The sequence below is a fragment of the Danio rerio genome, chromosome 8, assembly GCF_049306965.1.
Source record: "Danio rerio strain Tuebingen ecotype United States chromosome 8, GRCz12tu, whole genome shotgun sequence".
In the NCBI taxonomy this organism is placed as follows: domain Eukaryota; kingdom Metazoa; phylum Chordata; class Actinopteri; order Cypriniformes; family Danionidae; genus Danio; species Danio rerio.
In genome coordinates this window covers 57,750,001-57,773,560 of record NC_133183.1, presented here as the reverse complement: position 1 = coordinate 57,773,560, position 23,560 = coordinate 57,750,001, and the positions used below count along the sequence as shown (strand labels likewise).

The 23,560-nt window shown below is 36.4% G+C and overlaps 1 long non-coding RNA gene across 1 annotated transcript; it reads right to left on the bottom strand.

The window, feature by feature from the left end:
• Window positions 1-505: 505 nt before the first annotated feature.
• Window positions 506-12,035, bottom strand: LOC141375933 (uncharacterized). Its single transcript, XR_012384767.1, has 3 exons — window positions 11,844-12,035; window positions 3,797-3,909; window positions 506-2,442 (listed from the first exon to the last, which is right to left on the bottom strand). It is a non-coding gene; the product is annotated as an uncharacterized lncRNA (long non-coding RNA).
• Between the last annotated feature and the right edge of the window lie 11,525 nt (window positions 12,036-23,560).

Sequence of the window (23,560 nt, the reverse complement as noted above, 5' to 3'; positions counted from 1 at the left end):
TCTGAAATCACATGCAAGTATGACTTCAGAACAACATTAGCATGATTTATTTGACTGAACTGTGTTGTACTTTGATAGTCATTGGCTACTAATATGATTTAACTGTTAAATAATACTTTTCTTAAATCATTTTTAAGAAGAATTTCCGCAAACTAACTTTAACTCAATTCTTTTAGTAGCTATCTTTACAGACTGCTTGTAGGCTAAATTACAGAATTAATAAACCTTTTATATCAATAATTTTATATTAATTTAGAACTAACTGAATGAAATGTATCCAAACGCTTAGCTTATTATGTGTTATACAAGGCTACATTTAAAAATAATAGTGTTCTCATATTAAATTATGATGCATGCAGTTGCATTTAGAGTTTTTAATCACTTAAATGGATAGTTCACCCAAAAACTGAAAATTCTCTCTCATTTACTCACCTTTCATGTGTCTCAAACCTGTTTTATTTCTTTGTTCTTTTGACCGCAAAGATGACACTTTGAAACAAATGTTGTAACCATTGACTTCCATATTTATTTTTCCTATGGATAATGGCTAACAGTTTCAAGATATCTTCAAAATATCTTCTTTGTGTTCAACAAAAGAAACTCACAATGGCTTGTAACCACTTGAGGGAGAGTAAACAGTAAGGAATTTTTCATTTAATGCGTGCTACATGTCAGACTTGTTTAAATGATCAGTTAAATAAACACTGTGAGTTCACTGTACTCAAATGGCCTCCACAGTCACCAGATCTCAATCTAATAGAGCAGGGGTTCCCAAACTTTTCAGCTCGTGACCCCCAAAATGACAATGTCAGTGACTAGCGACCCCCAATATATAGGTGGTTATAAATACAGAAACCTTGCATGCAATAGCACACACACACACATACACACACCAATAGACTCGAGTCTATTCTTCGTTAAATCTCTTTAATGTATCTCAGTGCTGTAAAAGTGCCAGAAAGTTTAACCTGGTATTATAAAATCAATCTGCTGCATCTTATTGCTGTGTCTTTAATATAATGTAATTACCCCAGGGGTCGCAATCCAATTGAACTAGTAACTATAGCTACTATAGTAAATGTATAGTATAAAGTAACTAAAAACGACTTTTTTTTTTTCTTCAGTAGGTTATGGATAAAATATGGTCATTCTTATGGTTTAATAAAAATAAATAGATTTTTGAAAATTACCAGGCGACCCCCCTTCATTGTCCCGTGACCCCTCGAGGGGTCCCGACCCCCACCTAGAGAACCACTGCAATAGAGCACCTTTGGGATGTGGTGGAACGGGAAATTTGCATCATGGATGTGCAGCCGACAAATCAAAGCCGACTACGTGATGCTATCATGTCAATATGGATCTATGAATCTGATGATTATTTCCAGTACCTTGTGGAATCTATGCCACAAAGGATTAAGGCGGTTCTGAAGGCAAAAGTGGGTCCAACCCGGTACTAGTAATGTGTACCTAATAAAGTGGCCATTGAGTGTATAAATGACATGCCTTTTGCTTCATAAACTTCCAAGATTATGTTAAAATTTAACTAAGGTGCAGTCAGGGATGAGGATTCTGTCAATGCCACGAACTGTGATGCCACAAGGCCCAATAAAATCCAGATTCCTAAGTGACCTTATCATTTTCCCCTACTAAAATACACAGAAAAGTTACAGTGCGTTGAGCATTGTCCCTCAGGCGGATGTTCCTTGTTGCCTCACGTAACGTCTTATGCTCAGAAACACACTTATGTTTAACTAGAGTAAAAAAAAAGAAGAGATACCAGTTTGCACGGAGGTCAAGATCAGGCCAATGTCAAGCTGGTACACTTCAAGGAGTGGAACTGTGCATGTCAAAAGGATGTGTTCACTATGACGCGAGTTACAAATAGCAGACATGGCAGTGTTAATATTCATGCAATATGGACATATAGACAAATACAAAAGAGACTCAGCGAGGCTGTCATGTGTAACAAGAATAATACATAAACACGCATTCAATATTCCATCGCACTCTATTAAAGTCGCAGTCCAGACGTGGTTCTTGGTCACTCTCTGCATACTTAAGGTTTCAATATTCACAATGTAAAACCTGCTGTAAAACACATGGCTGCAATATATTATTTAGCCATTCCCTGTAATAAAAGACATTCAAAAACAGTGCTTTTTTGCATTTTCTCGACATTGTTTTTCCATTATTTTCTCTTTAAACATTAATCATGACTTTTTTGGGCCACCCTCTCCTTCTCCGCGCTGCTTAAAGATTTAAATGCTGCCCCATCAGGATCCGGCTCGGGCTGTTTTGACAGGGCTCAGACAGGAAAATGTTTGGCAGAAATCTGCTGAATTTAATTTTTTTTTTCCTTCTTTCTCCTCTCCATCCCATTAACAGCAGATTGCTGGGGCTGCAGTTTGCAGAGTGCTGAGTTTGGCCTTTACAGGCTCTCGGCTGTTGATAAAGGAAGCAGCCCAGTGTTAAAGCATTCCTCCATTAGCCCTGCTTACGATTTCACAACACACACACAATATTACCTGTATAATAGCTCGCATGTCAAGTCTTTTAAGTACGCAATATTCAGTTCATCCAGTTTTAAATATTATGTGAATGCAAGATACTTTGCAGCACGAAAAAAAAATGACTGTTTAATGTCACATTTTTAAACATAATAGTTATAATAACTTGTTTATAATAACTCATTTCTTTTATCTTTGCCATGATGTCAGTACATAATATTTTTTTAAGATACTAGTATTCATCTTTAAGTGTAATTTAAAGGCTAAACTTGGTTAATTCTGCAAATCATTGTATAACGATGGTTTGTTATGTTGACAATCAGAAAAAAGGGGGGGGGGGGGGGGTAATAATATTGAGCTTAAAATGTTTTTTAAAAAATTAAAAACTGGTTTCATTCTAGCCAAAATAAAACAAATAAAACTTTCTCCAGAAGAACAAAAATTATAGGAAATACTGTGAAAAAATTCTTGCTCTGTAAATATAATTTGGGAGATATGAAAAAAAATGATTGACAGGAGGGCTCATAATTTGACTTCCACTGTAATTGTTAATGCAATTTTGAGAAATAATGAGACTTTCATCTGTATGATTCTCAAGAGAAGCATTTAGACTCTTCTAAATAAGGCTGTATTTAATGTTTTAGATTTTTGGTTTTGTATCCCATTGTGCCGAAACGTAGGCTTATTTATAGTGCTCAGCATTATTGAGTACAGCCCATATTAAAAATTAAAATTTTTTAATAATTTCTCAGTGAATATAGGCAATGTTTTTGGGTGCATTTAAACAAAACAGATTTATTAAACAGATATATTTATTAAAATAATATTTTAGTCACCAAACATATTTAAAAATTAAAAGATAATACAATTAAATTCAAGTAAATACTGCACAAAAAACTCAACCTACAAACTTTCAACTAAATTTTTAATTATTTTTTTTCCTTCTCTTGATTTCTCCTCTTTCTAAAAATTGTATTTAATATTTTACTATAACATATAAAATTGGGTGTACTTTTGGACGATTATTATAAGTTATTTTGTTAGATAAACTCCAGATTTGGCTTTGGCATTGACTAATCTAATGTATATGCACAAATATATTATAGATTCCTATTAAAAATATGAATTTAAAAGATAGATTTGTGCTTATATATGCTGAGCACTGTACATTTCTGGAGATCGCGAGTTATGTAGCTAGAGGAATGCATGTCTGCATTTCGTCTTTAAAGCGAACGCTATGGGGCGGTATGACGCCGTTTCTTTTCACGCTATGGCAGCTGAGCGCTTACCTTCGTATGGATGGCTTTTCCGCTGTTAACAGTTTGTCCGGTGGCTCACAGCCTACGTCGGTGGACTTGAGACGCATACGCGATGCAGGTGAGACAAAAACAAAAACAAAAACCTAAAAATATAATAAACAAGTTAATAATACAGTGAGAATGTGGTAAAATCTGGTAAAAATCCGGCAAGGGCTTTTCCTTTTCTAGATTGCTTTTAAAAACACAGTTGGGTTTAGGTAAGAGGGTGGGTAGGTGGCAGGATCGGTCGGTTGGTCAATCAGTCAATCAAACAGTCAGTCAACAGCGGATCACGAGCAGTCAACACGAGAACAGCAGGCCGAATGGCACTCGTGAGAGAAATTTGAGATATGAAAAGGCTTACACAGCGGCCTCTGGTGGATTCGCGAAAACAAAAACTTAAAAATATATATATATACCTCCTAGGACGTATTTGACGCTCTTCAGAAATGTATATATAGGAACGTTTTCAGAATGAGCCTGGGTTGATTATTTCCCAAATGCAAAGAAATATATATCGCAGATGGAATTGTGAAATAAAGCCATAATTAGCTCAGAAAAGATGCTGCCTGTAGGGCGAAGCAGTGGTGCAGTAGGTAGTGCTGTCTCCTCACAACAAAAAGGTCGCTGGTTTGAACCTCGGCTTGGCTCAGTTGCCGTTTCTGTGTGGAGTTTGCATGTTCTCCCTGCATTTGCGTGGGTTTCCTCCGGGTGCTCCGGTTTCCCCCACAGTCCAAAGACATGCGGTACAGGTGAATTGGGTAGGCTAAATTGTCCGTAGTGTATGAATGAGTGTATGAATGTTTTCCAGAGATGGGTTGCATCTGAAAGGGCATCCGCTGTGTAAAAATGTGCTGGATAAGTTGGTGGTTCATTCCGCTGTGGTGACCCTGGATTAATAAAGGGACTAAGCCGACAAGAAAATGAATGAAGATGCTGCCTGTACACCTAATTAAACGGCAATGTGCAGACTATTAATTTATTAACATGCTCTGAATGTTTTGTGTGAACAAACGGACCAGTTTCATTTGAGCACACAATTTCGAGATTGATCCTGTGAACTTCGTCTCCAGAGAAGCTCAGAGAGTCAATTTGCAAGCATACTACTATTTTATGTTTGAAAAATATATAATTTTTTTAATGTATATACACAGAAACTCAAGCAATTTCCGATTTTAGCGAGAATAAAATGCAATTATAGGAAAAAAAGTGGCTGTTCTTGAAAGTTATGTTTTGTTACTCTTAATATGTTGATGTTAATTGAAATAAAATTATACCTAATTTGACCTGTGAAAAATATCCTGTGTTTGTTTATACTGCAGGCTTTATTAATATAGAAAAGACTATAGACATTCATTAGACACTTGATAAATCTGAACATTTTCCTTTGGATTAGTCTCTATTTCAAAGGTCACCACAGCAGAATGAACCGCAAACTATTTCAGCATATGTTTTACACAGCGGATACCCTTCGAGCTGCAACCCAGAACTGGAAAACATCCATACACACTCATTCACACACACACTCTGTATGGCCAAGTTAGTTATTTAATTCACCAACAGCGCATGTCTTTAGGCTGTGGAGGAAACCGGAGCACCCAGAGGAAACCCACATGAACACAGGGAGAACATGCAAACTCCACACGAAAAGCCTACTGGCCCAGCCGGGACTCGAACCAGCGACTTTCTTGCTGTGAGGTGACAGTGCTAACCACTGAGCCTTCGTGCGGCCTTAGTGATGTATATTTAGATTACTTGGAGGTCTTAGTAAAAATCCAATTATTGGTTCATTCATGTGGTCAGCCATGCTTGGCAATGGCAGTATGTGTTGAAGGGTCTCACATCCAAACTAAAGGTGGTCTTGTGGTTTACAGAGAGTAATGAAAGGTACAGACACATGTGGAGATCTTAGATGAAAAAACTAACAATGCCATCATGCACATACTGCTTCCTCTTATTTCTGTCTTTATATAAAAAGTGTACTTTTTGGATAGATTTGTTCATTCATTTTTCTTTGGCTTAGTCCCTTATTTATCAGGGGTCGCCACAGCGGAATGAACCGTCAACTATTTCAGCATGTGTTTTTATGTAGCGCATACCCTTCCTGCCACAACCCAGGTCTCGGAAACGCCCATATGCTCACACTTTCACACACACACTCACACTACGGCTAATTTAGTTTATGTAATTCACCTGTACTGCATGTCTTTGGACTGTGGGGAAACCAGAGCACCCAGAGAAAACCCACACGAACACAAGGAGAACATGCAATCTCCACACATAAATGCCAACTGGCCCCAATCCATTCAGGCCCCGGGCCTACTTTTTGTATATATGATTCAAAACTTTGGGATCAATTGGGATTTTTCATGTTTCAGGAAGGTTGCCTGCATTTATTTCATTCATTCATTCATTCATTCATTCTTTAGTCCCTTTGTTAATTCGGGGTCGCCACAACAGAATGAACCACCAACTTATCCAGCAACCTATCTCTGGGAAACATCCACACACATTTACACACACACACACTCATACACTACGGACAATTTAGCCTACCCAATTCACCTGTACCGCATGTCTTTGGACTGTGAAACTGGAGCAAACCTACGCGAACACAGGGAGAACATGCAAACTCCACACAGAAACACCAACTGAGCCGAGGCTCAAACCAAAGACCCAGTGACCTTCTTGCTGTGAGACGACAGCACTACCTACTGCGCCACTGCAATCAGTAATTAGGAACTAAATTATTGTGAAATAATATTGTGAAAGTTTTTATTTTATTATAATTTAGCATTTAATTCCTGTGACGCAAAGCTGAATATTGAGCTGTCATTTATCGGTTTCATTGTCACATGATCCTTTAGAAATCACACTGAATAGGCTATCAAAAATCATCATGATTATTATCAATTTAAAATTAAGTTTTTACTTACTATTTTTGTTAAAAATTGTTGATTTATTTCATGTAAAAAATAAAATAAAAATGCATATATTTTTTAAATACACAAAAAATGGGTTATTTAAACCCAAACTTGGTAAATACCCTGCAAATTTTAGATGGTAGATTTAACTACCTTAGAGTTAAAATTAACACTCCCTCAGAGTTTATATGGGAACCACTATAAAAGTGTTAAAATAACACTGTTGAAAGAGTTAACATCATCAACACTCAGAGAGTGTTAATTAGCAAACACCACAAAGGATTATCTGAACACCAGTCAGTTTTATATTTTAACACTCTTGGGTCAATTTTTCAACACTGTTCACCGGTGTTCTTCTGAAAGAGTAAACATTATTAACACTCAGGGTGTTTTCACACTTGGTTCAATTGCCTGGACCGTACCCAATTTCGATAGTACCCCCTTGGTTTGTGTTCACACAGTCTTTTTTCCTTCTGAACCCCGGTACGCTTGCGTCTTCGAGCGACTGTCTTGTTTAGGGTGGTTGCTAGGTGACGATCATGAAAGCAAGCGCCGAAATGGAAAGGCGTCCGCACATCGTGGTCATTCTGCTTTTACTGAAGCTTTTGGGTTTCGGACATACAGGAAGCGACTCGCATCCATCTGTCGCAAAAATATTATAAACATTCAGAACCTCACACTGTGTCTGCAGAAGCTGTTTTTGGAGGAAACAAGCTGACATCACTGTGTTTCCCCTGACTCAGTCCCGCGCGTGTCACCAAGGTACACACACACACAAATGAACGTTATGAAAACGATAGTTTGTTGTACAGTTGGCGGTTCACTGTTGTTAACACTCTTAGGTCAAATGTTCAACTTAAAAATGTTCATTTAAAATATTTCACATTTGTATTTACATTATCCACTGCCGCTAATTCTATAATTACAATGTACGATTTCAATTCACCACTCATCAGGCCCGGATTGGCTAATCGGGAGGACCGGGAGAATTACCGGTGGGCCGGTCCGTTTTTTGGCCGCGAGGGCTGGTGTCCCTAGCTCCAGAATCTGTCGCTCTCAGCAGTCACACTTTTTACATTTATTTATTTATTTACTTGACCACAGTCTTCTTATTCATTCATTTACTGCAGCTCTGCTCTTTTTATATATGACCAGCCTGCAGGTTAAGGATGATATAAGTCAGATGAGTCACTTCTCAATATTCAACTGTTGTGGTCCAGTGGTTAGCATGTTAGATTATGATGCTGACGCTGCTGACCTGGGTTTGATCCTTGTCTGAGTATGTTTTTTTGTTGTTTTTTTTTTGTTTTTATTGGTAAGACATATAATACTGTTAGGGTTGTTGAACATTTGAAGTTCTAAAGCAGCTGTTTTCTCAAAAAAAGATCTGATAGTGTAATTAGAAACTGAATTGGAATTAGTATAGTCAGTCGTGAACTGAGGTGGGCCGGTTTGAGGCTTGAAACTCCAGGGCTGAAAAGGAGTCCCACTCCGGCCCTGCCACTCATGCAAAATTATGTGCTGCAATGAATATTTTTTATGTCTTGCGCATAGTCCATAAGTGACAGAATTTACATAAAAACAGAAAAATATGTTCATTTTCATATAATTTCAGTTAGCTTTTTTGTAGCTTAACAATAAAACAAACAAAATGTTTAGTTAAATCACAATTTTAATAAATGGACATAAGATGGGATAGTGAGCCAATAGTGAGCCAAATCAAAGGTTACCAAGGGCCAACTTTGGCCTGCGGGCTCTAGTTTGGGCATCTCCGTTCTAAAGTAAACAGTCAAAACTATTTTACTTAAGTTATATACAATAAACACATGTATGAGCACGTGAACCAGTTCCTAGAACTAAACCCAACCATTTGTTAATATAAAAAACATGATATACAGTTGAAGCCAGAATTATTAGCCCCCCTTTGATTTTTTTTCTTCTTTTTTAAATATTTCCCAAATGATATTTAACAGAGCAAGAACATTTTCACAGTATGTCTGATAATATTTTTTTCTTCTGGAGAAAGTCTTATTTATTTCATTTCGGCTAGAATAAAAGCAGTTTTTAATTTTTTAAAAACCATTTTAAGGTCAAAATTATTAGCCACTTTAAGCTATATTTTTTAGTCCACCAGTCTACCAAACCATCCTTATACAATGACTTGCCTAATTACCCTAACCTGCCTAGTTAACCTAATTACCCTAGTTAAGCCTTTAAATGTCACTTAAAGCTGTATAGAAGTGTATTAAAAAAAAATCTAATAATATATTTTTTATTATTTACTGTCATCATGGCAAAGATAAAATAAATCAGTTATTAGAAATGAGTTATTAAAACTATTATGTTTAGAAATAATTCTGACTTCAACTCTATCAGGCAAATACAACTACAGTCACAGTTTATTGAACAGATATGAATAGACTTAGTCTTTTGTGGCAGAGCAAGTTATTTCTAAAAGCAATAGATGTGATCACCATCCCCATTCACTGCCCAGCTCAGATCTTGTCTGTGATAAACTCTAATTTTGCCGCTGAAAAAGAATCTAACTTTAACCAGTTAAATGTGACCCAATTCCGATTTTTAGCTCATATGTGACACAGATCGGATCTGTTCTAGGCCCATGTAAACACGAAAAAAATGCATGCATCCTGATATTCAGAGATCGGTTTCAGCCCTTCGTCATATGTGGAAATAAATCAGATATAAATCAGATATGTGACAATGTGACTATCATGTAAACAGGCAGATTACATTGCGTTTTGTATGTCATTAGACTTGAGACAATGTGGTACCGCTCCGTGGTTTAATGACAAAGAAGGAAGAGCATGTGTGGAGACGTTGACACAACAACAAAAAAAGAAACATGGAGGACGAAAGTGTAAATTCACCATAATTTGCTCCCACCCGACCTGAGATCCACCCACAAATCCCTCTGAATGGTAGAGGACACCATATATGTGCAAGCTGCGATAATGGCCGAATAGATCAGCACAGACGTAAACAGGCCCCGCGAGACTGTTTCCGCACAGAGAGTCTTTATCTGTTTGGCTGGCCCCGAGTCAAGCTAATGTACGAACCACCAATCAGACTATTCCTAACCCAGTATAAATAACCAAACATCTTACCTTTAGTCATCTTCGTCTTGAAGAATCCCCCCTTCCACCCCTTCTCCTCCTCTTTTTCTACAGGGCAGCACGGCGGCCCAGTGGCTAGTACTGCGGCCTCACAGCAAAAATGTCAAAAATGCAATTTCGTGTGGAGTTCATGTTCTCCCCGTGCTTGCGTGGGTTTTTCCCCGGGTCCTCCGGTTTCCTCCCACACTCCAAAAAACATGAGACTTAAAGGGCCATGAAACCCCCTCGTTTCAGCAGGGTGTTTTCACACCTCTACTTTGGAAAAAGTCAGAAAAGTGGGCGTGTCCAGCTCTGTTTAGGGGGGAGTGTCGGAGGAAGAAAAGCGGCTTGGTATGGGAGTGTCTATTTGGGCGCGCTGAATTTCAGAGTCAAAACACACAACCACAGCGGACAATGTGACTGTGTTTACATGGACATCTGTAGTCGAATTATTTGCCAGATTATTAAATGGTGGACTTTAACTGCAGTTTGGCTCTTTCATTCAGGGAATTCATTCATGTCCCTCCCGAAAAACATGATATTTGATTCGAGGAACTGCTCTAAGCGTGTATTTTTCATGCAATGTTTGATACCGCACGGCGAATGAGAGAAAAAAAAATCAGCATTTCCCGGAAACTTAGATGCACACGGCAGGTAGTGTCAGAAAGCTGCGTGTGTTATTCCAGTCACAAAATCCAACACGAGGTTATAGTTTGGTTGTAACTGTTAGTGCTAACTTGTTTACACTCGTTGCAATAGTTTGTTTGATACGAATAAAATACGAACTGAATAAACAAAGAGCACTGTTCGCTCACTTACCAAATCTGTAGAGACAGGACAATCACCAGCAACTAGAGCCGCGTCTTTATTAAGAGGAGACTAAAGCGAATCTGGATCTCAGCGTTTGCAGATGAGAACAGCTCTCAGGTAAACAATAATCCTCCTTGGACACGTCAGTTATTGTTGTCGCGCGTCGTGTACACTGTTAATCCACACGTGAGTCTGAGCTCTCACAGAGAGAAAATGAAATAGAAACTTAACTGCAGCAAACTATAAAAGCAACACTTCACGCTTGTTTTGCCAACACAACGTGGCGTCTGCCGTCTACACTCTGACAGTAATGAATATTAATGAAGTTGCACAATAGAGCGCGCTGATTGGTTTGAACCAAGCCTTACTCATGCATTAATGCAGCACACTGTAAGACGTAATAAGACTCACTCTGGCACAGACGCCCAGTCTGCACGCTGGAATACAACGCTATTATGTCATGACCGTGACGCAGCTTCAAAAATTCGTTTCAAATAGGAAGTACGAATTTGCTTGAAATAATGCAAAAACAACCAATTTACACTTTTTAGTGAAATATAGGTGTCCTAATAGTGTTTTTAGCAGTGTGGGACACATATACGACTGTCAACAGCTCAAAAAATGTGTTTTGGTGTTTCGTGACCCTTTAAGTAAATTTGACTAAACCAAATTAGCACCAAATTCAATTCTGTCAGCAACACATCATCTTAGCAATCCTTACGCAGCAGGAGGGGGGGGGGGGGGTTCTCGAGATCTACCCGAGCTTAAACTTCCCTCTCGCCCTGCAACGGGAGGGAGCTCCAGGCTCAAGGCTCTCATGAGCTCGGGGCTCTCTCCCGGGACAGCATGGCAAACTAGCTTATTACCAATCATCAGCTCAGTGTGAACTCTTGAAATTGAAGAAATTTGGCACGGGGGTAATTGCCCATGGGCAGATTATTTTTCTTGTTTTAAGGAAAAACTCACTTAATATTGGCATATTATTTCTCAAAACAAGACAATATGTTTTGCTTGTCTAGAAAATTCCTCTTGATTAAGGAATTTTTAGATATTTGGACTAGAATCAAGACACAAAATCTAAGTAAGAAAAGCATTTTTTGCAGCGCACATAATACATAAAAAAGTTTTATCTTTTTAGCTAAAGAAAGTGTCATGTAAAGTCCTCCAAAGACTGTCTCCACAAGAACCCACCTGATATAAGACCATAGCAAGGCCCTGAAGAGTTTTCGAGCAGGCAATCACCCTTACATTTTCTCCAGCGCAGTTTTCATGTTATTTGTGTGTGTTTCTTTGCGCCAGCGACTGCTCGTTTTGTAATGTAGCCTCTGTACGGCAGGTACATTCTAATCGCCTTGTATCTTGATACAAAGGTTTGCCATCTGTAGCCGCAGAACCGGCTAACCATATTAATTAATCAGTGGACTGGGCAAACAGCTCATTAGAGTCGGGAGGTGACCCAAGGGCAAGGAGAGTCCTTACACTGTGAACCGAAGCCAGTGGCGACATTATTAAGACACTGGCAGCTAATGAAGGTGACAAGAGAGGAAGGCGGCAAAAAAAAAAATCATTTACCAAGAGAGATATCAATCCTGCTAGCTGCAAGAACAGCAAAATTGAAGATATAGATCACCAATCCCTTTATGGGGATGAAGGGAAATGTGGGATAATTTCCCTGATAAACACGGGGCTGACATTGCCATATAAACGAGCATGGATTTATCCCTGCGGAGGCAGATGAGATGACTGCGGTTCGGAGGTCCTGGTGAACTCATAACAGCACTGGCAGGCAAAATAAAAATCAACAACTCGGCAAGGCGCTGATAGCAGCCATCCATTGCGCGCAAATTGAACTGTCACCTTTAGTGTCACTTTTCCAGCCGAGCAGATGAAAAAGACAACCGCGCAGCGGTAATGTTCCGCAAAATTAATTCCGGGCGGGAAGAAAAAAGACATGGAGACATCAAACAGATAAAGACTCTCTCTGTGTGGAAACAGTCTCGCGGGGCCTGTTTACGTCTGCGCTGATCTATTCGGCGGCCCTCCTTTGTTAATATGACAGGGTTTGTCATCCATCCCTAAACAAATGGAGCTAATTCATCCTTCGGGGAAGCATGCGGTGTCAGCGAAACTAACGACCCGGCTTATTCTACAGATCACGCTGACTGTGGCGATAACGGGTCATATATGACCCAACTCATTTGACACGACAAATGACAATAACACTAACACTGCGGCGCGTATCTCGGTTCAGTAAGTAGAAAGGAAAACAATCACACTGACACACAAATGAGGTGCTATTACACACACAGATGCACAGACAAAAACATTTATGGACAAATTGTCACAGCTGATTTGAAATTGCGTAGAGCAGCCCAACATGGGTGAATGAATGGAAAAGAAGTGCGGTTAAAAGGTCTGAGTGTATACTTGTGGTGTTCTTCAGATCTTAAAAGTCTATTTTATAAAATATAATTACTGAAAAGGTGGCTTAGTGGTTAGCACTGTGGTAGCTAGAAGGTCACTGGTTCGAGTCCCGGCTGGGCCAGTTGGCATGTTCTCCCTGTGTTGGCATAGGTTTCCTCCGCATGCTCCAGTTTCAGTCCAAAGACAGTCTAGGTAAATTAAATACACTAAATTAGTCAAAATGTGTGTGAAAAAGAAGTGTGGTAAAAGGTCTAAACGTAGGCTATACTGGTAGATTTTAACTCTTTTATTGCCTAGTTCACAAATGATGTCACTGATTTAGTGGAAAAAACAATTATACATTTTCAATATTTCAATATCTTTTTAACCTTTTAGTACTTGGACTTGTGAACGATTAATAACAATATTGCCTTTACAAAATGAGGTCACACTTTATTTTGATGATCTGTTTGTTTAATTTAAGTGACATTGCATCTACATGCCAACTAATTCTCATTAGATTATAAGTAGACTGTTAGGTTGGGGTTAGGGTTAGGTTTACACTGCAAAAAATGCTTTTCTTACTTAGATTTTTTGTCTTGTTTGTAGTCCAAATATCTAAAAATTCTTAATTCGAGAAGAGTTTTCTAGACAAGCAAAACATGTTGTCTTTTTTTAAGAAATAATCTGCTAATATTAAGTGATTCTTACCCTAAAACAAGCAAAAAAAATCTGCCAATGGGGTAAGCAAAATAATTTTATGTCAAAAGGAAAAACAAGATTATTTTGCTTTATATTTATATTTTGCTTTTATTGATATTTTTTTGTTAAAATATTTTAAAAATCCAGTCCACATGTACTTTTTTATATTGAAAATACGGCATTTTGTGTGTTATTTTTACCAAATCAGAGACACCATTTATGAATTTGTCAATGAAACATCTAAATTAAATTAGATTAAATTAAAACCCTCAAATAAAATTTAAATCCTGTAATTTTCCAAACAATTTAGTAGTTTTGATCAGGACTGAGGTTGATTAACAGATTTATGTAAAAATAAATAAATAAATAAAAATTAATCTAATGCATTTTTACAGCAGTTTAATATAGTGGATGTTGTCTTTCCTAACATAACAAAATTCTATTTTTCATTCAAGAGTTTATTGTGTAGTGTGTATTGCTTTTTTTTTTTTTTGACAAATTTTCCAAACTATGTGTCAAAATAAGATTTGTCACCAAATATCATTCCACAAAATCACACCAGAAAAACATCTCCAACATCACACAAGAGTTAAGTTATTGTTGACTTATGTGTTATATCCAAGAACTCTCTTTATGCACATTTATATCATTTTTGTTAGTTATTATATTGTATAAAATAGACTTATAAGTTCTGTAGAAAACCTGGAATTTTCTAAACAATTTAGTCATTTTAATCAGAACTGAGGTTGATTAACAGATTAATGCAAAAAAAAAAAACACACACATATATATATGCAGTTTTACAGCACTTTATTTCAGTCAATGTTTTCATCCCTAACATAACAAAAGGTAGTAAATATGAACAGTGCACAAAGGGTTAAGATAAATTGACAGTGAGAAAGCTACTTTTAAATTATTTATGTTGTTGTTGTTGTTGTTGTTGTTGTTGTTGTTGTTGTTGTTGTTTTGGTAACACTTTGCATAGTTCCACTTGTGAACGTTGGTTAATGTTAGCAAAATCAAATATTGATTTAATTATATTTTAGGATTATGATTTAATTAAATCATCATAATATCGTTTCCTGAAATATAATTCAATCTAAATTTAGTAATTATGATTTGATTTGTACTTTTTTTAATTTCACGTATTCGTCAAATGAGGACATTGAATGTTTAGTATGTCCAACAAAGATGAAGAAATGCACTGTGACAAGTTTATTCCTCATTGTCAGTTCATCTTACTTAATATTAATTAATGGATCTTAATGTAGTGTTATCAAAAAAATGCTATCAATGTTCTTGTCATGCTCTGAAGTACACTTAATTTAATCAACATAAGCACAAGCACTTGATTACAATATAGTTAACAATTCATTTAAAAGTTAAAACATTACCTGTTCCATATTTAAGCAAAGATTTTATTGAAATTGCTCAAAATTACAGTTACAGACTTTGTAATGTACACATTTATTATTTATTACATACTAATGTGCTATTATATTTCATAAGGAATTGTAATGCAATGTAATATAGTATTATCTGAAGTGATAACTGTCTCTGAAATCTCATTGTTTGTGGTGGAGTTGAGGGTACAAACGCTATTTAGTCTGACGATGTAATAGCTTAATTTTTCATCATTGCACACTTTGAAATTTGGATCTAGTTCTGTTGTTATCAAGAAAATTGTTGACTGTCAAAAGCTCTCATAATTCAAATTATTTTAATGGAGATAATTGCATCTTTGGCTGGCACTTTTGAATGCAGTGTCAAAAATAGTTTGTTTACAGTCATGGTTTATGAACTTGGATTATTTTACCACTTGTTTTGTTTTTTTCAGCAAAATCTAGCAACGTTTTTAGTTATAGACAATTTTTAACTATAGATGAAATCAATATTGCTATTATAAAAAGGTATACAATCAGAGCAAACAACCAGATCTATATCAAATATACAGTTGAAGTCAAAATTATACTAGATATTTTTCTAGATATTAGATAAAGTGATATTTAAAGGCTTAATTAGGTTAACTAGGCAGGTTATGGTAATTAGGCATGCCATTGTATAATGATGGTTTGTTCTGTAGACTATCGAAAAAAATAGCTTAATGGGACTAAAAATTTTGACATTAAAATTTTTTAGTTTTTTTTATTTAAAACTGCTTTTATTCTAGCCGAAATAAAACAAACAAGACTTTCTCCAGAAGAAAAAATATTATCAGTCATACTGTGAACATTTCCTTGCTCAGTTAAACTTCATTTAGGAAATATTTAAAAAATAAAAAAATAATCAAAGTGGGCGAATAATTCTGACTTCAACTGTACATTCTAAAAATGCATTAAGGCCCGATCCCAATTCCATTTTTGCTGCCGCTGTAGCTGTTGTATTCTGGGAAATATTCTTTCCCCTTGGTTTTAAGTGTGGTCCTGAAAAATCTCTGTTTCGAGGGGTATCTAGCTCTTCCACTTAAGCCTGATTTATACTTCTGCGTCAGGTGACCGGCGTAACCCACGGCGCATGCAACGCGCGTGGCTGTGCATTTATACCTCTGTGCGCTGTCTCTGTCGGTCTGCAATAACACTTCCGAAATGCTAGTTGGCAGTGAGGTGTTTATGTTCCTCTGTGTCGAGTTTCTTCGCTTCTGGTTTGCTTTTCCTGAACACTTCCTGGATGTACAAGTGACTCAAACTCGCTAATTTTGAGGCAGGAACCGGCGGACGTGCAACAACTTTAACTATGAGGTAAACACAGAACAAAACTTTCCATCCGGAGCCCCTTCACAGGACTCCACACTTGTAAACAATCGCTTGCGCCATTCGCGCGGCTCTCGGTCCCGCCCAGACTCGTCAGCGATACCAAGCCGACCAATCACAGAGCTTGCGCTACGCGTTGTTGCGACGTGTAGTTACATTTTTTGAGAGGTGCACGTCAGTGACGGCGGCGGCCACGGCGAAGGGCTATGCGTCAGCGCCGTAGCATACGCCGGCGTTTGCCGCAGAAGTATAAATCAGCCTTTAGCCCTAAGCCTTTGTCACAATCACCAGTGACATCTAACCACCAGAGGTCACTGCAAAACATTCTCAAACTACAAATCCGCCAGTTTATGGACTACAACTTCATACATGCATTTCTCCCACACACACCTGCTTCCTCATTTAGACTGATTACAATCACACCATCTGAGGATTGTCAAAGACTGATTACACTCACTATTTGAGCAGCCCACACACACACTCATTCACAATGCCGAGTCTTGTTCATCTGTATAGTGACATTACAATGCGTTTCCTATAGTCTTGTTTCTTCGTGTTTTGATCTTAGCCTTGTTTGCCTTTTTGTCTTAGTCTGCCGCCTGCCTTACGACCTCTCGCCTGTTATTTAACTACGATTCTGGACTGCCTCAATACATCTGTTTGCACCTGTGTTGACCATTGCTTGCCTGACTTTGAACAAACCTGCACATGGATCCTACTTCAGTTGTCTGTGTCACTCCCCGTGTTACAGCCTTCAAGCTGAAGAGAATTTGAACACCCCTACCCCTTGACATGAACACACAAAACAAGGGGTAGGGGTAAGGGGAAGGGCTAAAGGGTAGAATTGGTATTAGGCCTACGTCAAATATGGTCAAACCCTATTGTTGGCATTTAAAAAGTTAAATTTGATTTAATAGTTAATTAAAAAAGTTAAAAACTAGTAACTGTTCCATATTTAAGAAAAATATTGCATTGAACATATTATTTATTTTGCTTTAGAAAATTAATTATTTACAGTATATCAGCAACAACAACAAAAAAAGTGTAAATCATTTTAGCATATTAAAGTGTTCTACTATATTTCACAAGGAAAGTAATGACTAAATAATTATATATTAATTATATAATAATAATAATAATAATAATAATAATAATAATAACATACCACCATTGTAGAAAGGTAAAAAAGACCACACTGTAAAATAACAGTCAGTAAAATAACAGTGTTTCTTTGTAAAACTCTTAGTGTGTACATTTATTAAACGGATTTGATCGTAATAATATAGGGAAAGTCTGTAATTTAGTCTGTGTTTTTCTGTAAACATTTAAATGAAAATATCTGTAGATTTATTAGTTTTTGCACTTTTAAAACAAAGAAATTTTACCGTAATTTTATGGTTTTTGTTTGGCAGCTGTAGCTGCCACTCATTTGACCTTTTTTTTACGGTTTGTAATTTTTTTTACAGAGCAAGTAATTACAATTTATTACTTTATTCATTCATTTTCTTGTCAGCTTAGTCCCTTTGATAATCCGGGGTCGCCACAGCGGAATGAACCACCAACTTATCCAGCAAGTTTTTACGCAGCAGATGCCCTTCCAGTCGCAACCCATCTCTGGGAAACTTGTTACAGACTATTGAATAAAATTTAAAATAACAGGGAAAAATACTGTATAAACAATACTGTAATTTCCCTGTATAAAAAAATAAGTAATTTGTCTTCAATGATAAAGTACCTAAAATGAAAATCAAACTGTTAATTTAGAGAGATTGTTAATAAGTTTTGAATATAATTTGAAATGACAAAAACATTTCTATATTCTGTAAAATTTGGTATTTTTTAACGATGCACAAAATCTATATTAAATGTATATAATCTATATTACTATATTTATTATTATTATTATTATTATTATTATTATTATTATTATTATTATTATTAGAGTATATATTTATGCATTTAATATTTTAGCAATATTGTGGTGTTAAACCACTGCCATATTTACGTAACATGCTTTAATTTTATGGTTTAAATATGATACATTAAAAATACAATGGTAAAAATGACCTTTGTTTGTATAATTGACAAAACATTCAGTATTTTGGTCATCTGTGGTATTAAATTCAATATCTATGGCTAATTTCTATTATTGAAAGGATTCATGTTCAAAGCCAAAGTATAATTACACCTAAAAGCAGCAGTGAGTGCCGAATGTTGTTCTTCTCACGTTCACACATACACACCAGTCCTAATCCACTTAAATATTTATAAAGATTCCTATTATTCTATTAACTATTCATCGATTTATAATTTAAAAGATTTATACTCGGCACTTAAAAAACTGCTAGAATGACTTTCACCTATAAGAGATGTCAGGGGCCATTTATTTCCAGCGGGTGTCAAATCCAGCCCTCACTTCCAAGAGATCGACATGCTTGGAGTCCGTTTTTCAATATTCATGCTGTTTGGCTGTTGTGCCGAGTAGCTTTGCCTATGGCAGGTCATGCTTAGTTGGCTCTGGCTGTCGCTTCACAATGAAAATGCATGGCTGTGCCCGGTCTGCTATAGCTCCACTTATTGATTTATATCTAAAACAACTTCTGTTCCCCCTCACACGCAAACACAGAAGCAAACGGCCACATGTCACGCTCCTGTGCTCTCCATATCTCCTGTGCCGGAGGACAAGGTGGTGGCAACTGCAGAACGGCAAGTCCTTCACCCTTATTTAAATGATCAGCGTTGAAGATTTAGCTAATTTGATGCGTTTAAAGTAAACACCAGGGTTATGCGAAGAGAAATGTGATGTTGTATCAAAAGTGACATTGTAAATTTCCAGTATAGCAACATGGTTCAAGATAATTTAAGTATAAATGTATTTTCCGTAGTTCGAGGCATTTGCAGATATAATGCTGCATTATAAAAGTTGTTTTCACTTCTAAGTCACTTTGGACAAAAGCGTCTGACAAATGATTGAATAGAAATGTTAAAGCCAGGCTAAATTCTGCCTAAAGACTCACCTTAGCTTCTTAATCGAAGTTCACAAAAAAAACTCATTGGACAAACCAACACAATCTCACGGCAATTCGTAACTTTTTGGATTTAGTGGCTAATTAATACGATCTCATTCGCACAATTTAGTACAATTCAGGTTTAAGGGTGGAGTTTAGTACCACGTCTCATTTTTAAAATTGTAAAATTGTTTGGACAAATAAACTTGTACGAACGCATACGAGCCACTAAACTGATGTTCAAATACTTACGTTTCCTCGTGAGATCAGGCTTTCTATTTAATCAATTTATTTAGCACCAACTCAAACACAGTTTACAAATTAAGTTAACATCAGAGATATGCGTTAAAAATTCCAGTATAGCAACATGGTTCACTTTAATTTAAGTATAAAGTATTTTTCGTATCGATGCAGTGCAGATATAAAGCTGCATTACCTTAGCTTCTCGAATCAAATACACACAAAAAAACTCATTGGGCAAACCAACACGATCTCACGACAATTCGTAACTTTTTGGATTTAGTGGCTAATTCGTATAAATTCGTAGTTTAGTACAATTTGCTCACCCCTCAATGATGTTTAGGTTTAGAGGCGGGGTTTCGTTTAGCACCAACTCAAACACAATTTACAAATTAAGTCAACACCAGGGTTATGCGTTAAAAAATTCCAGTATAAGCAACATGGTTCAATTTAGGTATAAAATGTCTTTTTCGTATTGATGCAGTGCAGATATTATGCTGCATTATAAAAGTTGTTCTCGCTTCTGTCACTTTGGACAAAAGCGTCTGACAAATGATTGAATAGAAATGTTAAAGCCAGGCTAAGTTTTGCCTAAAGACTCACCTTAGCTTCTCAAATCGAAGTTCACAAAAAAAATAAAACTCATTGGACAAACCAACACAATCTCACATCAATTCGTAACTTTTTGGATTTAGTGACTAATTCATACAGTTTCATTTGTACAATTTAGTACAATTCAGGTTTAAGGGTGGAATTTAGTTCCACGCCTCATTTTTAAAATTGTAAAATTGTTTGGACAAATAAACTTGTACGAACGCATACGAGCCACTAAACTGATGTTGAAATACTTACGTTTCCTCGTGAGATCAGGCTTTCTATTTAATCAATTTATTTAGCACCAACTCAAACACAGTTTACAAATTAAGTTAACATCAGAGATATGCGTTAAAAATTCCAGTATAACAACATGGTTCAATTTAATTTAAGTATAAAGTATTTTTCGTATCGATGGAGTGCAGATATAAAGCTGCATTACCTTAGCTTCTCGAATCAAAGTTCACAAAAAAAAAAAAAACTCATTGGCCAAACCAACACGATCTCACGACAATTCGTAACTTTTTGGATTTAGTGGCTAATTCGTATAAATTCGTAGTTTAGTACAATTTGCTCACCCCTCAATGATGTTTAGGTTTAGAGGCGGGGTTTCGTTTAGCACCAACTCAAACACAATTTACAAATTAAGTCAACACCAGGCGTAAAATAATTCCAGTATAGCAACATGGTTCAATTTAGGTATAAAATGTCTTTTTCGTATTGATGCAGTGCAGATATTATGCTGCATTATAAAAGTTGTTCTCGCTTCTGTCACTTTGGACAAAAGCATCTGACAAATAATTAAATAGAAATGTTAAAGCCTAGATAAACTTAGCCTAAAGACTCATTTTAGCTTCTAGAATCGAAGATTAGTCAAAAAAACAAACCAAAAAAATAAAACTCATTGGATGAACTCAATTTAATTGTGAACAGGATTTCTATATAATAAATGTGTTTAGCAACAATTCTAACCCCTTGGGACCCGGTGTCCATTACAATAGACATCACATGTAAGCCCATGTTTTTTGTGGTTTCTGAGCATTTCATCTAATTTAAAGCCTGCAGTCTATGAGAGTGGACGATTCTCATCCAATCAAATGGCTGTAAGGCTTGCCATGTCCTAATTTGAAAAAAATCCCACTGCACTGAAAAGCAGCATGGCATCTCTTCACTGCAGACACAGACCTAGGGCATATTGACAATGTTTTAATTTAGATTTATTGATATGTTTGCCATGAGGATTTTTTTCAAATATGTCTGTCCATTAGAATGAACAATGGGTTTAAGATCAGTAACTGAAATTAAATATCTCCAGTAATGCTGGTTGAACTTTTATGTATATATATATGAAACGGTATCGATGTACTAATTCATTGCTGAAACAATTTTATATGCAGAATATAGAGATCTTGAAGTTCTTGAATGTACAGCAGATGGAAATCTCTCATATGTGGATATGATGAGGAAGATGTAGATACACCTTTTTATAAACAAGATGCAATCTATACAACAAAAACCTCAAAATTAAAATTAAAATGTTACATTTATAATTTTTGTGATTTTGAAAGTAAATTTCAAGATTTTACCAACAATCATGTATGTTTTTTTTTTTTTTCGTTTGTTTGTTTTTGTATTTTATGTTAGTATAATAATTGGGAAGTACAACTATTCTGTTCTGATGTCCATTAAAATGGACAAAATGCATACACTTAAAGGGAGTTGAATTTCTATTATTATAATTTGGTCTTATTTATAGGACACGCAGTTTGGCTGTTTGCACCAGACAAAACACAACAGAATTTTAAAAACAGCCATTCAGAAGCACAGAATAGTGCACTTACTGCACTCCAACAAAATGATAAGGTTTCTAGTCTAATTAATTAAAAAATAATAATGAATTAAACCTTTTTAACATTATCAAATATACATGCTTAATCCCTTATATTTCATGGTTTACACCATGTCACAGTTCTGAAGTTCAATTTCAGACGGTTTATTTTCATTTTCAAGCTCTGAGGTGAACTATCTGCTGCTAATTTCAGTAGTATGGCAACACATGTCAGGTGAAATGGCATTCAAACTCACATTATTAACATTTAACACTGAATAAAGCACATGAGGTCTACCTGAGGTGATCATTGTCAGTTTTCTGTTGTTTAGCTGCAAGAGAATCTGTTTCTAAAATATAAATTCGAGGAGTTGATTAAAAAAAAACTCCTTTTAATATGGAAAATATTCCTTCTATCGCATGCCATAGCTTTGATTTAGAACGTGATTTAAATCAGCCTTAAATCAGCTTTTAGGCTCAACAGTCAGGCACTGTTCTCTTGGTGTGGTCAATCTGACAACCTGCGCTTGAGTGTGTTTTGAGCCAAGAGTGCAATACCTAGTTCAACCACTGGGTGTCAAACTTACATACTGCACCTTAACTAGATTGAATGCATATTGTGTTGTTGTTGTTGTTTCATCTGGACCATTCTAGAAACTGATCTAAAATAAACAAACACTTCAGATTCATACTAAACCCGACAAAACAATTCTTACATTACACAAATTGGCTTCTCAAGAAAAACGACGATCCTGTCTTTAACATGTTTTTACTAGATCAAGAAAGCCATTTGTTCCAGTGCTAACGTCAACTTTTCATTTACTGCACTCAGAAGTAAAGGAACAGAAAGAAACGAGAAGCCTACTTAATATGAATACAGGAAGTGAGTAATTTGTTCTCTCATTTGAGAACTGGAAGGCGGACTTTGTGCCAGACTTGAGCTGGATTCATCATAATTCCCTTCAGCTGAATCGAAAAACGCCAGGGAGAGAGGGAGAAAGAGGCAGAGTGAAAGAAGAAAAGGAGAAGTGGAGGGCCTGCGGAGAGCAGATCACAGTACTGAAAGGAAACATGTTTTCTTATAAGTCCAGTGAGTGACAAGGAAACCATTAACACACGCCGTCAGTGGAAGGGATTACGCCCCGCGCATGCTTGGCTATTATTCAGCCTAATTAAGTCTTTTGGCATGATTTCCCAAGAACAAAGCGAAAAGGGGAGCAGGAACAGCTTAATAGCTTTGGGGTGCCTGGATTCCAAGGAAGAGATATTAATATGCGCCTTCCTTTGACGTATTATTAGTATTTTTTTTCTTCTGAGTTTATTAATCCCTGTTTTTTTTTTTTGACAAACCACAAATATATGCTGGAGCTCCCCGAGTTACCG